This window comes from Mobula birostris, chromosome 26, assembly GCF_030028105.1.
Source record: "Mobula birostris isolate sMobBir1 chromosome 26, sMobBir1.hap1, whole genome shotgun sequence".
Lineage (NCBI taxonomy): Eukaryota > Metazoa > Chordata > Chondrichthyes > Myliobatiformes > Myliobatidae > Mobula > Mobula birostris.
The window spans coordinates 12,648,002-12,662,841 of record NC_092395.1 but is presented as its reverse complement, the minus strand read 5'-3'; the positions used below and the strand labels follow the sequence as shown (position 1 = coordinate 12,662,841).

Sequence of the window (14,840 nt, the reverse complement as noted above, 5' to 3'; positions counted from 1 at the left end):
GTTCATTTCCCACCTCTGCCTATAAGGTGTTTGTATTTTCTCTACGTCACTGCTCAGGTTTCTTCCAGATGCCCCAGTTTCCCTCCACATTCCAAAGACATATGGGCTATGGTTAGTAACTTCTGGGCATGCTATGTTGGCACTAGACGCATAGAGACACCTGCGAGCTACCTCCAGCACAATTCTTGCCGATTTGAATTGATGTAAATGATGTATTTCATTGCATGTTATGATGTTTCAATGTACACGTGCCAAATAAAGTTAATCTTTCGTATTTTCTTACTCCTTAGCTCATTAGAATCCAAGACTGGTAGCACTTTATGTTCCTGCTTATATCTGTTCAGCTGTCTCTAGTCCACACAGTCTCCACCCCCTTGATTTCCCTGTCAATGCCTGCAAGAAAATTAATCTGAAGGTAGTATATGGTAAAGCACCACTCGTTCGTTATGAGCCTTGCCACATGGGAGATCATGGTCTTTCCATGATCTATTCTTCAGAAGTGGTTTGCCATTGCCTTCTTCTGGGCAGTGTCCTTACAAGACGGGTGACCCCTGCCATTATCAATACTCTTCAGAGACTGTCTACCTGGCATCAGTGTTGGTATAACCAGGACTTGCGATGTGCACCTACTGCTCATATGACCATCCACCACCTGCTCCCATGGTTTATCATGACCCTGACTGGGGGGCTAACCAGGTACTACACTTTACTCAAAGGTGACTTACAGGCTCGCAGAGGGAAGAAGCACCTTACACCTCCTTTGGTAGAGACGTATCTCCACCCCGCCATCCCCCACATTAAACTGTATTGAACTGGATTACTTTTAATTCTTGTTATGTTATTACAGTATGTCAAAGTCTGCCCCGAGCCCTTGTGGCCCATCAGACCAGTGCTTATGCCGGTTTCTGTGGAGTGAAGCAACTGGGAGTACGAGACTCCCCTCGGATAGGACGCCAGTCTATCGCGAGGTTAACCCTCAGCGTTTGCCGGTACCCATTTTCAGCTGGGTGGACTGGAGCAGTGTGTGGTTAAGTGCCTTGCTCAAAGACGCAACACGCTGCCTTGGCCAAGACTCGAACCCATGACCTTCAGATCGTGAGCCCAATGCCCTAACCACTTGGCCAGGCGCCACACAACGCGCCATATTATAGTACAGCAAGACAATATTGTGGTGGATGGCATCACAATATTGTTTTGAAGGACAATGGGTGATGATGGTCATCATCACAAGCCTGGGCGGAAGGCATGGAGATCCTGAGATGCCCAGTTGTCAAGATCCCCCTCTCGGCCTCACCAGTGGAGTCCAAAGGAAAGCTTATGAAGCAATAAGTTTGGCACCAGCTTGGCTGCAGGAGCTACTGGAAGGATGTTAAATGACATCCAGCCGCCTTAGGAGCTCCACTCCGGATTTGCTGTCTGGGTTTCCTCCTACAGCGTTCGTCTCTCCCGAGGCTGCCCACAAGACAGTGGGGCTATTTACCCATAGCTGGGGATCTGGTTCACAATTGTATTGTAATTTTTGCAATATTACTACAATAAAGACAATACAACTGCACATCTGTGAGGAGTTGGTGTGTTCTCCCCGTGACTGAGTGGGTTTCCTCCGGGTACTCTGGATTCCTCCCACAGTCCAATGACATTTCCATTGGTAAGATAATTGGTCATTGTAATTTGTCCCCTCATTAGGCTAGGTTTAAGTCAGGTGATTGCTGGGCAGCGCAGGAGCCAGAAGGGCCGACTACATGCTGTATCTCAGTAAGATAAAAGTTGAAAGGGTAAATATCAAGGCATATGGTGTGTTGTCCTTCTTTAGTTGGAGGATTGACTTCAAGAGGAGTGAGGTAATGCTATAACTCTATAAAACCCTGGTTAAACCACTCCTGGAATATTGTGTTAATTTCTGATTGGCTCATTATAGGAAGCATGTGGGAGCTTTGAGAGGGTGCAGGGGAGATTTCCCAGGATGCTGCCTGGATGAGAGAGCACGTCTTATGAAATTACGTTGAGTGAAGTGCATATTTTTTCTCCTGGGAGCGAAGGGAGATGACAGTTGACTTGATAGAGGTGTATAAGATAATTAGAGCATATATGGAGTGTATAGCCAGAGATATTTTCCCAGGGTGGAAATGTCTAATGTAAGGGAGCGTGATTTTAAAGTGACCGGAGGAAAAGTACGGTGCTATGGGGGAGGGATGTTAGAAGTAAGTTCTTTACACAGCAAGTGGTGGGTGCATGGAATGCCCTGCCAGGGGTGGTGATAAAGGCAGATAGATTTGGGGATTTAAGAACATAGATTACAGAAAAATGAAGGGATATGTAGGAAAGAAATGTTCGGTTGGTCTTAGAGTAGGTTAAAAGATCAACTCAAAATCATGGGCCAAATGGTCTGTGCTGTGCTGCAATGTTCTCTGTTCTGTTGCATACTTTAAGGCTCAGTTAACACAGCATTTTATTTCTACAAGTCAATGGAAAAATGACGGAGCTGGATGCTGGAAACGGTGACCTTCGCCCACATCTCCACCCACGCACTGTGTTGTATTCTTATCAGTGACTCTGTGCAGAATGGCTTTTAATGTGTGTGTTTCTATTACCTTGGTCACAGAAAGGGGCAAAGCAAGGACATCAATTACGTCAATTCTGGTGTTTGCTTCACGGAAATCTTAAAAAGACTCAGAACCAAAGTACTTAAAAATGAAGTATTTGGAATCTGGTCCACATCAGCATTCTTTCTCACGCCACACCAAAAAATAATTAGATGGACTGAAGCCCAGCAGATGTTAATTAGATTTGTCACCAAAACAACAGAATCTTTATTAATAGCATATTCAATTAAGGTGATTTTTTTCCAAAATACTTAATTTATCAAATAGCATTTTTTGATAATTTGCCACATAAAGAGGTAATAAGCAAGTACGAAAAAGCTTCTCTGAGAGAAAAGAGGTAGAGAGGTAAAGAAATCTGGGAAGAGGGGGGAATTTCCAGAAGTAAGGGCCACAGCTAGATGATGAACAATCTTGGAGGGGCAGTAAAACTATAAAGTCCAGGTAGGGTTTGGGGCGATGAAAAAAGTTTACATCACCGACACACATCATCAGCAGATTCTCAGTAGCAGATTGGCTGAGGAAAGGGTGAAGGGAAGTGCTGTCACAGAAGTGGAAGTTTTACAGTACTGTGCAGAAATCATAGGTACATACATATATAGCTCGCGTGCCTAAGATTTTCCAAGTACTGTAGTAATTTTGTATATTGCACTGTAATGCTGCTGCAAAAAGAAAGCTAATTTCATGACGTACGTAAGTGATGATAAACCCGATTCTGGTATGGTTCTCAATTGCGAATTGAGAGTAGGAAAAGGGGAAGGGGGAGTGGGAAGAACCGGAGAGACATTCTGTAATCATCAATAAATCAATAGTTTGGAGTCAAATGAACTTGCCTGGTGTCTCAGGGTTGGGTATGTCTGCACCCATGCCAGCACCCCCCCCCACCCCCAGCACTCTTTCTCTATCGCCTGTCCCACACTCCCCCCCACAGTGCTCCATCCTCCCCATTCCCAGCACCCTTCGCTCCTGCCAGATTTACAATCTCGTTCTCCCCTCCATATTGACAAGTATAGTACTGTGCAAAAGTCTTAGGCACCTTAGCTATCAGTCTTGACATAGAGAAGGATATAGGTTTGGTGGCAAGATCCCCTGTTCCACCTTTGAGGCGCCTCCTTTTGAAGATGTCCTCAATCATAGGATGAGCTCCCTGGCATCAAGATATCAACGAGTTCTTCAAAAGGTTATGCCTCAAAAAAGTGGCATCCATCATTAAGGCCCACCACCACCACTCAGGACGTACCCTCTTTGCATCACTACCTTCAGGGAGGAGACACAGGAGACTGAATATATACACTCAACATTTTAGGAACAACTTCTTCCCCTCCACCACCAGATTTCTGAACAGGCAATGAATCAACCCATGAACATAACCTCACTATTTTTGCTCTCTTTTTACACTACTTACTTATTTTTTAAAATATATTCCTTATTGTAATTTATAGTACCTGTATATTTTATATATTGCACTGTACCATTTTCACAAAACAACAAATTTCACAGCATATGCTCGTGATAATAAACCTGATTCTGAGCAATCTGTTGTCATCGGTACGTCACGAGCTCCATTATGAATCGTTACAGCAAGGATGGATGAAGCAGAGATCCACGAGAGGATATGAGAAAGGAAAGAAATAAAATAACAGTATTTTTCTCACTGAGTCAGTCTTGTTTCCTTTTTAAATCATATTTTATTTTAACGTTGCTGCTAATTTTATTGACGTAAATAAAGCCCAGAGTGTATTTGAAAAGCATTACTCAACTCTTTCATGGAAGTGTATTGAGATTAATGCCTTTAAAAAGGATACACTCACAGTGGAACAGTTTCGTCAGAAGATTCCATTTCTTCCTAACAATATTTAATCAGATCTATTAACCCATGCATTTTCCACATTAAATTTCTCGCTGGGTGGACGATAATCCATTAGGTGCAAAGATTAACGGAGAGTAGGGGATATTTAAATAATATTAAGATCAGTTGAATCAAGTTAAAAGTTACATTTGTGGGACGTAAACAGACATCATCCCAATATAAATACAATGGTCCTAAATATTTGAATTTTTTACAATCAACTTTAAACTTAAATTCTTTGCAAGTGTTAATATTATTGCAACACACAAGATGTTGGTAGAGCCCAGTACTGAAGAAGGGACGAATGTCAGCTCCTTATTCCCCTCCATTGGTGCTGCCTGGCTTGCTGAGTTCCTCCAGCATTTTGTGTGTGTTGTTCTGGATTTTCAGCAACTGTAGAATCTCTTGGTCTTTAAATGTTGGAGGTCAGGCTGTAGTAAAATGGAGAGGCCATGTTTTGGGTCAAGATTCATCAACTGGTTGAAAGATTAGGGAGGAATTTGGAGAGGAAGATAGAGCATAGAATCAAAGGAGGGAGGTGGGAAGAGCAGATGGGAGGGAGTTCTCCACAGTGGATTCTGAAGGCCAGGTTTCAGCTTGGAGTTAAATGTACTATGGATCACAAACAGAAGAAAATATGCCGATGCTGGAAGTCCAAAGCAACACACACAACATGCTGGAGGAACTCAGCAGGTCAGGCAGCATCTATGGAAAAGAGTAAACACGTTATGGATACCTGGAATACTTTTCAAAAATGCCATGTTTGCAGTAAGATGGATTTGTGACATACTGATGTTAGCAGATTACTCTATGGCAAACTAGAGCTTCTTGTACTTTCCAAGAATCTTACCAAAAATGCTGGGGCTCTCTTCCAGTAACTTTTAGTACATAGGCCTTCATAAACCAGAGTAATGAGTACAGGATTGGGATGTTATGTTGAAGTTGTAAGACATTGGTGAGACTTAATTCGGAGTATTGTGTGCATTTCTGGCCACATACAGACAGGAACTATATCAGTAAGATTGAAGGATTACAGAGAAAATTTACAAGGATGTTGACAGGACTTGAGGACCTGAGTCACAGGGAAAGGTTGAATATTTCAGGACTTTCTTCTCTGGAGTGCAGGAGAATGAAGTGAGATTTGATAGAGGTATACAAAATTATGAGGAGTATAAATGGGTAAATGCAAGTAGGCTTTTCCCACAGGAGTTGGGAGAGACTAGAACTAGAGGTCATGGGTTAAGGATGAAAGGTGAAACGTTTAAGGGGAACATACGGTGGAACTTCTTCACTCAGAAGGTGATGAGAATGTGGAATGAGCTGCCAGTGGACATGAGGCTCCTATACCTCCTTACCAATGGCAGCAGTGAGAAGAGGGCATAGCCTGGATGATGGGGGCCCTATCATTGTCTTCCTACAAAAGACTGCTATAGTTAAGCAGCCTGATGCAGGGTTTCAACATGAAAAGTTGACAATTCCTTCCCTTGTACATGTGCCACTCAACCTGTTAAGTTTATCCAGCAGATTTTTGGCCAAGGTTCTTTTTGTTTCAAAGATACATCTACTTAACACACAATTAGATCACTGCCGCAAAGCCCAAAAATCAAGCACCCCACAAAACCTTGCATATTCCAGATATATGGCTCCCCCTACATTGCTCTTGCTTTGAAGATACCTGGTATGTGGTGCATCACTCCCCAGTGATTGGTCTTTTTCCTGTCTGAGCTGGTTGGAATCTGAGTCTGCTGCCTGGAATGTAAGGTCAGTTCTGTGGGAATCCTCATCCACAAGAAAATGGCACAGTTGCCAATTCTCCTTTCTGGGATAGTGCAGATCTTATGGAATGTTCTCATGCCCTCATGTCTCTTTAAACCACAAATAAAAACAAATCATCTGGATTTATCTTAAAAATAGACATTTTCCAGAAAGGAGGCCCAATTCCTCATCCCTGCATCATACATCTCAGGGACAGTTGACCCCGAACTCCCTCCGAGCTGGAGTTTCCAGTGGTGGTTCCTGGTGAGAATAAGCACATACCCTCTGACAAGGCTGTGTGCAGTTGCAGGCACAGCACAGAGTCAATAACCATTGACATCGGACTTCTGCACATACGCCTGTTATATTTAAAGTGAACTTCTAAAGACATCCAAATTCAAGTGCATAGTTTATGTCATGTTTCCATTTGTTCAAACTCAGAGTCCAGGAAACAAAATGTTAATTGGGAAAATAAACATAATCTTGTCTATACTTTCGACCTTAATCTGTTACTTTAGTTTCAGTATTAAGCATTTTAATTTAATAAAATAATTCCACTGCCTTTACCTTCTTTATTATTTGCATGATTTGTTTACTTTCACACATTAGTTGTTTGTCAATCTTCGTTTAGGTATAGTGTTCATAAATTCTGTATTTCTTTATTTTCCTGTAGACGCCTGCAAGAAATGAGTCTCAAGGTGGTATATGGTGACATATACACGAGGAAATCTGCAGATGCTAGAAATTCAAGCAACACACATCAAAGTTGCTGCCTGGCCTGCTGCGTTCACCAGCAACTTTGATATGGTGACATATATCAAACTTTCAAAATAATTTACCTTGACTATGACTGTGACTCTGGCATTGTCTTGTTACAATCCTTTATTGGCTATTATGTTAGATACCTGAGTTTTGATCAAAGGAAAAAATGGCTGGAGTTGCTTAACACTTTAATGCAAGGGTGTTTATTAGTTGCATCAAAAATCAAATTTACAAAAAATAGTGAAAATTGTGAAAAGTAAAATACCAATATTTGTTATTTATTGATAGACAGCATGGAATACGCCCTTCTGATCCTATGAGCCACACCACCCAGCAATCCCTGACTTAATCCTAAAGCCCAGTCACGGGACAATTTTCAATGATCAATTAACCTAACTAGTATGTCTTTGGACTGCAGGTGGAAACCGGAGCACCCGGAGGAAACCCACATTGTCACATGGAGAAAGTTCAAACTCCTTACAGATAGTGGTGGGAATTGAACTGGGTCACCTATACTGTGAAGTGTTGTGCTAACCACTACGCTACCTTGCTGCCCTTAATGATATCTACAAAGAAACACAATAATAGTTCCATATTTATTCTTGTCTAGTGTGAACTCCTCACAGCCCCCTTATCTCTATTCCTTTGCTGAGGGTGAAAAGCTCCTTTTTTAGGCACCAGGACACACCATCTTTAATTACCCACTAGGTTAACTTAAAACTTCACATGAATTGGAATATGATGCACCCCACAATATAGTTATAATCATATTACAAAATAAACAGCAGTATCTACATTAAATACAGTATACAAATAATATTTAGATTAGATTAGATTATGAGGACACACAGTCCTCTTTTATTGTCATTTGGTAATGCATGCATTAAGAAATGATAAAATGTTCCTCCAGAATGATATCACAGAAACACAAGACAAACCAAGACTAAAAAAAAACAACAAAAACCACATAATTATAACATATAGTTACAACAGTGCAAAGCAATACCGTAATTTGATAAAGAACAGACCATGGGCACGGTAAAAAGAAGTCTCGGAGTCTCTCGAAAGTCCCATCGTCTCACGCAGACGGTGGAAGGAAGAAAAACTCTTCCTGCCATGAGCTTCCACCACCGCAAACTTGCCGATGCAGCACCCTGGAAGCACCTGACCACAGCCGACTCTTGAGTCCGTCCGAAAACTTCGAGCCTCCGACCAGCCCTCCGACACCGAGCACCAAGCACCGAGCATCATCTCTGCCGAGCGCTTCGACCCCGGCCCCGGCAACAGGCAATAGGCAAAGCCGAGGCTTTGGGGCCTTCCCCTCCGGAGATTCTCAATCGCGCAGTAGCAGCGGCAGCGAAGCAGGCTTTTCAGAAGTTTCTTCAGATGTAAAGATATACATATTTACACATTCCCACTACTAAAGAAATGGAATATTGTGCTGTGTATGGTGGGAAAGACATCATAAAGCCAACCCGAGTGCATCAGCTTGGTTTAGGACCCATTATGGGAATATACCAGGAAGACATTGAAGTCCGTACAATCAACGTAATGACAGCAGAATGACAAGGCAATGTTTGTGCGTGTGTGTGTGAATGCACTTGTGTGAGGAGGGCATTTATTGAGCACCCTCCATCACAATCACCACCAATAATTACCAGGCAAAATGCTTTAGAAAGACAAACAAAATGCTGGAGGAACTCAGCAGGTCAGGCAGCATCAGAGGGTGGAAATGGACAGTCGACCTTTCTCCTAGGAAAGATGTTCTTCAGTTGTCCCAATGGAAGGCTTTGTCATAACTTATAATGTCACAGAGAAAGGCCATTTAGCCCAGGCAGGTTTTCCCACTAATTCATTGGAAAAATAAGAGACATTAGTTGTTGGAATCTCGAGCAAAAAGAAAAAACTGCTGAAGGAGCTCAATAAGTTATCAGCATCTATAGAGGGAAATGTTTCGGGTCGAGGCCATTCACCTGGTCAAGATCATGATCTCCATCATGCTTGATCCGTAGAATTTCTCTAGCAGTTTGTCTTATTCCCTCCTGACTTTTCCAGTACCCCTAAAATGTACTCACTCCTGCACACGTATATTTTTGATTGTTTTTCTCATTAACATACATTAGGGGACAATTAACAGCAGCCAACTACCTCACCAACTTGTCATTGCACGTTGGTGAGAGGAAAGCAGAAGACCCAGTGGAAATCCACCCGGTCATAGAATTTACTTATTGAGATACAGCATGGAGCAGACCCTTTGAGCCGCACTGCCCAGTAATCCCTGGATTTAATCCCAGCCTATTCACGGGAGAATTCACAAAGACCAATTAACCTACCAACCAGTACGTCTTTGGACTGTGGGAGGAAACTGGAGCACCCGGAGGAAATCCACACGGTCATGGGGAGAACTTCCAGGCAGCAGCGGGAACTAAACCCGGGTCGCCCGTACTGTAAAGCACTGTGCTAAGCGTTACGCTACTGTGCCACACTGAATAAACAAATGGCATCCACAGTCAAGATTCAAGATAATTTATTTGTCATCATGTGTAGATCAAAACCTACAGGGAAATGCATCATTTGTGTCAAATCAAATCAGTGAGGATTGTGTTGGATAGCGGGCATGTTTAACCGTATTCCTGGTGCCAATATAGCACACCCAGAACTCACTAACCCTAACCTCTACGTCTTTGGGCTATATTTTCTGTTGTGTGACTGTATTTTGATGATATCTTACATGTACTATATGTGCCTTGTGTTGTGTGTGACTGTTAGTATTATGTTTTGCTCCTTGGCCACAGAGAAGCGCTGTTTTGTTTGGCTGTATTGATGAGTATTGTTGAATGACAATTAAACTTGAACTTGAGTTTTGGAATTTGGGCGGAAATGGACCCCAACAGTGAGGCAGCTATACCAACTGTTACACCACCATACCTGGTATATGATACCAATCCAGTCTAGGCTTCAAAGCCTGTCATGAAGAGTCTTCACCTTCCTTGGTCATGCTCTAGCAAATAAAATACTGAAAAAAAAGCCTGACCTTGGTAAATAGGTTAAATCCTCTGACTCTGTAGCACCTGAACTGAATAGCAATCCATGGGTATTTGGAGAGAACTGTCCAAACCCAGATCCCCTCATCTGTGCTCTCACTGAGTGCCAGAGGCAATTTTTAACTAGAAGAGGGTAGTAACATTATGCTGTGAATCTATCTCTAATGGGATGGGACAAGGCTTAAAATAATAAACACAAGAAATTCTGTAAATGCTGGGAATCCAGAGCAACGCCCACAAAGTGCTGGAGGAACTCGGCAGGTCAGGCAGCATCTATGGAAATGAATAAACAGTCGTTGTTTTGAGTCAAGAGCTTTCTTCAGGACAAGACTGATAAAGAAAGAGAGGCCAACAGGGCTTATGAAAGTAAAGCACATTTTTCACTACTGATCATCCCCTTACACAGAGGACACAGTGTGCTGTGTACTAGTGGGGGGGTGGGTCAGCCTCAGAGAATGAATGAGCCGAGGCATAATGTCCAAAATGACTGAAACTGAATACCAAACACCTGCGTAATGCCTCTCTTTTAAGATAACGTTTGAGACAGTGGTATGTTTCTTCAAATGGGCCGCTGAGGTAATCATGTCATGTTGTTCTTTGAGTTCACAGCCATCAGGGATTAGACAGGTTACAAAGCATTACCAGTACTTGAATACGTTGCTAGCACCTCAGATCTGGGACATACATGTAGGTCATACCCTCAGACTCCGTGGGCCTCTCGACAGAACAGCAGTGTCAGCATAATCATTGTCAATTCCACACTAACCCTGTCCTATCCAGCATCCCTGAAGCAAAATTTAAGTGCCCCAAAAATCTTCCCCACAAATCTGCCGGTTTGCTGTGCATAAGCCAACATACTTTTAGAAATTTTTCCTAACGACAACTTTTATGATGGACTGGTGTTAACCACAATATTCGGGGGCAGGGCGGGGTGCCTATCTACTTCATCCATTCTGTAGAATAACTCGTAAAAGCTACGTTAGAGGGATTTAAGAGACTCTTAGATAGCTTGACATTCTCTCCATGCCCACATGGGTTTACCCTGGGTGCTCTAGTTTCCTCCCACATTCCAAAGGCTTATGGGTTAGTAGGTTATTGTGACAAGAAGTCTAGGTGAGGATGGTAAAGACCCAGCTGCTGGAGTATCTGAGACTAGAGTCGAGACATGGTTTTGAGACTGAGATGAGAACAAAGTTCTTGACTGGATGCGAGACAATAACCTGACAATGCTAGACGAGAATCCAAACCTGACGGAAATCCTAAATGCAATCACAGACTGAATGAAAATTGAGCTGATGATTGAGCCCCAACCCCGATGCTCTTTATATATCTGAATCTTGGCACCAAAACGTTGCCACCAAGTAGCAGAGCGGAGCAGACCAGAATCTTCAAAGGGACCATGCCAGCTATCCATACTCAGGAGAACAGAAGCACCGAAGCTCTGGAGGCGGGCGTGGTCAGGTGTGTATTGTAATAGGACCCCTCCCCTATGGCTGACTTTTGATGGCCCTGGCTGCTCAAGGTGATGTTGACAGTAATCATGGTTCAATACCAGGGGTAATTCAGCAGACCTTGGAATATCATCCATAAGTTCACTAGGGTCATTTTTTTGAAACAGATTCCAAATGGGAGTCCTATCCAGCTCCAGAGACTTGACCAAATCAGAGTCCAGACCTTCATCGATATCATCGGATGACAGCAACAAGGCATGGCGAGCAGTCTTTGTTCTTCTGCGATTGGGCTCCGCAGTGCAACAAACAGCCTCACCCAAGCAATTCTAGCTTCCTCCTAGCGACAGTTGATACGTGGCAACCTGGAGTCTTATATCTCCTGTCTCCGTCTTGAGAACCTCTCTCTGTGGCTGGCCATAGCTGGCGAGAGCCTCCATTACCCCACTGGGTCCACGTTGGCTCGATCATTCTGTGACGAGAGGCCTAGGCAAGGATGGTTTGGACCCAAGTGCTGGAGTGTCCGAGACTAAAATCAGGATACGATTTTGAAACTGAGATGAGAACAGGGTTCTGACTAGATGCGAGACAAGAACCTGACGAGTCTAGATGAGAATCCGAATGAGACAGAAATTCTAAATGCAAGCCAAAGTTGAGTCCAATTAAATATCCAAATCTTGGTACCAAAACATGGCCGCCAGAGTCTTTAAAGGGACTGCTGCTGTAGCTGAGTAAAAGCTTTCATCAACTGAGAGGAACCTACAGACCCTCAGAGCTGCTAGAAGTAAGGTTCAGCAGAATGCCAGGTGATATGCTAATGAGCACTGGATACAGCTCAGTGAAGACACGCAGATCTCAGCACTGACAGACATTATCAGGGGTATGTATGATTGCATCAAGAAAGCCCTCAGCCCTCTCAGAGCAAGATGGCTCCCCTCAAATCCATCACGGACGGGGCAAACAGACGGATAGAACATTACTCTAACCTCGACTCCAGATTGAACACTGTCACCATCTCAGCCCTGGATTCCATTGAGTATCTGCCAATAATGGAAGAACTGGATGCAGAACCGGCCCTAGAGGAGCTCAGCAAGGCCATCGGCGGCCTGGCCTCAGGGAAGGCACCGAGCAATGATGGGATCCACCCAGACCTGACCAAGCACTGTGTGACTTGCATACGGCACCCACTGCATGAAGACCTCTGTCAACACTGGCAGGAAGGAGCTGTATCACAGGATAAGAGGAATGCCAAGATCATCGCCCTTTGCAAAAACAGAAGTGAGAGAAGTGACTGTAACAACTACAGCGGCATTTCCCTCTTGAGGATTGCTGGTAAAGTCTTTGCTTGAGTCCTCTTGACCGCCTACAGACATTGGCTAAAAGTGTCTACCCAGAGTCACAGAAGCTCAACTGTGGGCATGTTTTTTTTTCTCTCCACGAACTCCAGGAGAAGTGCAGAGAACAAAAGAGCCCCTCTACATTGTTTACTAATCTCACCAAGACATTTAAAGGTCAGCAGAAAGGGGCTCTTTCAGATCCTCTTTCAGTTCGGCTGTCCACCAAGACTACAGAACATGATCAAATCATTCCACACCAACATGAAGGAGGCCATGCAGTACCATAGAAGCTCTTTGGAGCCCTTTGACATAAGCAGCGATGTTAAGCAAGGCTGTGTTCCTGCACCAATGCTCTTTGGGATCTTCTTTGCACTTTCCCTGAGGGACGCACTTGGCACTGCAACAGAGGGAATCTACCTCCGTACTAACTCAGATGGCAGGCTTTTTAATCTCGCCCACCTAAGAGCCAAAACCAAAGTGCACAAAGCCATGCAGTTTGCTGATGACTCAGTCGCAACCCACACTCCGCAACACCTCCAGAGCTTGACTGATTGCTTCTCCCAGCCCTGCAAGGAGTTTGATCTGACTATCAGCCTGAAAAAGGCGAATGCTTTGGGGCACGACGTGGAGGCACCTCCAGTCATTACCATTGATAACTACAAGTTAGATGTTGTTCATTAGTTCACATACCTGGCGTCCATTATCAGTGACAACTCTCCTACGATGCAGAAATGGATAAGTGCATCTCCTGCCTGCCTCACCACACACAAGTCTGGGAAAACTCCATTCTTTCAGTGAAAACAAAGATGTACAATGCTTGTGTCACCAATACACTCCTGTATGGCAGTGAGACTTGGACAATATACACTAAGCTGGAGAGAAGGCTCAACACTTTCCACTTAAGACACCTTCATCGCATCTTGGGCATCTTCTGGAGGGACTGAGTCCCCAGTGCTGAGGTTCTCTTTCATGCCAGACTTCTGAGCATTTACATCCCGCTCAGGCAGTGTAGACTTTGCTAGCTGGGCCACGTCTGCTGCGTCCCAAAAGATATCCTCTATTGTTCACTGGGTGTCTGCAAATGGACATGAAGGTGTCGGACATCAACATGGAGTCCTGGGAGGTACTTGCAACCAGATGGAGAAGCAGTCAGGCAAAGGAAAAATTCCTAACAGTAGCAGAAGACAAGTGGGGCCGTAGAAAGAAACCGTGCATCCCTAGCAGAGCAGAGGCTACTCACAGATGTGACCCTTGCCACAGAGGCCGCCTCTCTTGCATTGGCCTCGTCGGACACAGAAGGCAGTGCAACAACGGCGTAGATAGTTAGGACGCAACATCCATGGTCAAACTTGACCAACGGAGGTCCACCATGGTCATGTGGATATACGCACCTGGCTGGTGTGGATTCGTTAGGTCAGAAGGGCTTGTTACTGTGCCATATCTCTAAATAATAAGTAAACTTAGGCAAATGGATGAAAGTAAATGGACGGCTATGTGGGTGGGAATGGTCAGATTGATTTTGGAGTAGGTTAAAGGGACAGCACAATATTTTGGGCCAAGTGGCCTGCACAGTGTTGTACTGATCTAAAACGCTTTGCACTGTGCACAAAAATTGGTCATCGGCTCTAAATTAAAGATATTTAAGGTAAATTATATTCTGCGCCTACCAACAGGCTTTGCGAAATCTCAGTGCTTGGTAATACAGCTGCCTCTTATTCAGCATGGCTCCAATTTCATAAAAAATTTATAGAATTAGGTTACCGTCTACACTTTAAGCTACAGAGGCTCACTCTAGATCACTGAGGCATGGATATCATTTTGAAGGCAGGCCAATCTTCATCATTTGCCAACAAAAAGATCAATGTTCAAAGGTCAAAGTTCAAAGCAAATTTATTATCAAAGTACATATACTGTATGTCACCATATACTACCCTGAGATTCATTTTCTTGCAGGCATTCACAGTAGAATAAAGAAATACAATAGAATCAATGAAAATCCAACGCACAGACAGCTGGCAATCAATGTGCAAAAGAAGACAAATTAT

The 14,840-nt window shown here is 43.6% G+C and overlaps 1 protein-coding gene across 8 annotated transcripts in view; it reads right to left on the bottom strand.

The window, feature by feature from the left end:
- LOC140188367 (uncharacterized) overlaps positions 1 to 14,840 on the bottom strand; it is a 93,708-nt gene that overhangs the window by 57,734 nt on the left and 21,134 nt on the right. Inside the window, exon 1 of one of the 8 annotated variants that reach the window (XR_011883282.1) lies at positions 4,122 to 4,235. The exons of 6 other annotated variants lie outside the window; for them this stretch is intronic. The gene's annotated coding sequence lies outside the window, so the exon portion shown is untranslated. Of the gene's footprint in view, positions 1 to 4,121; positions 4,236 to 8,675; positions 8,814 to 14,840 lie in introns of those variants that run through there. One more of the 8 variants, XR_011883286.1, reaches the window with a different exon arrangement.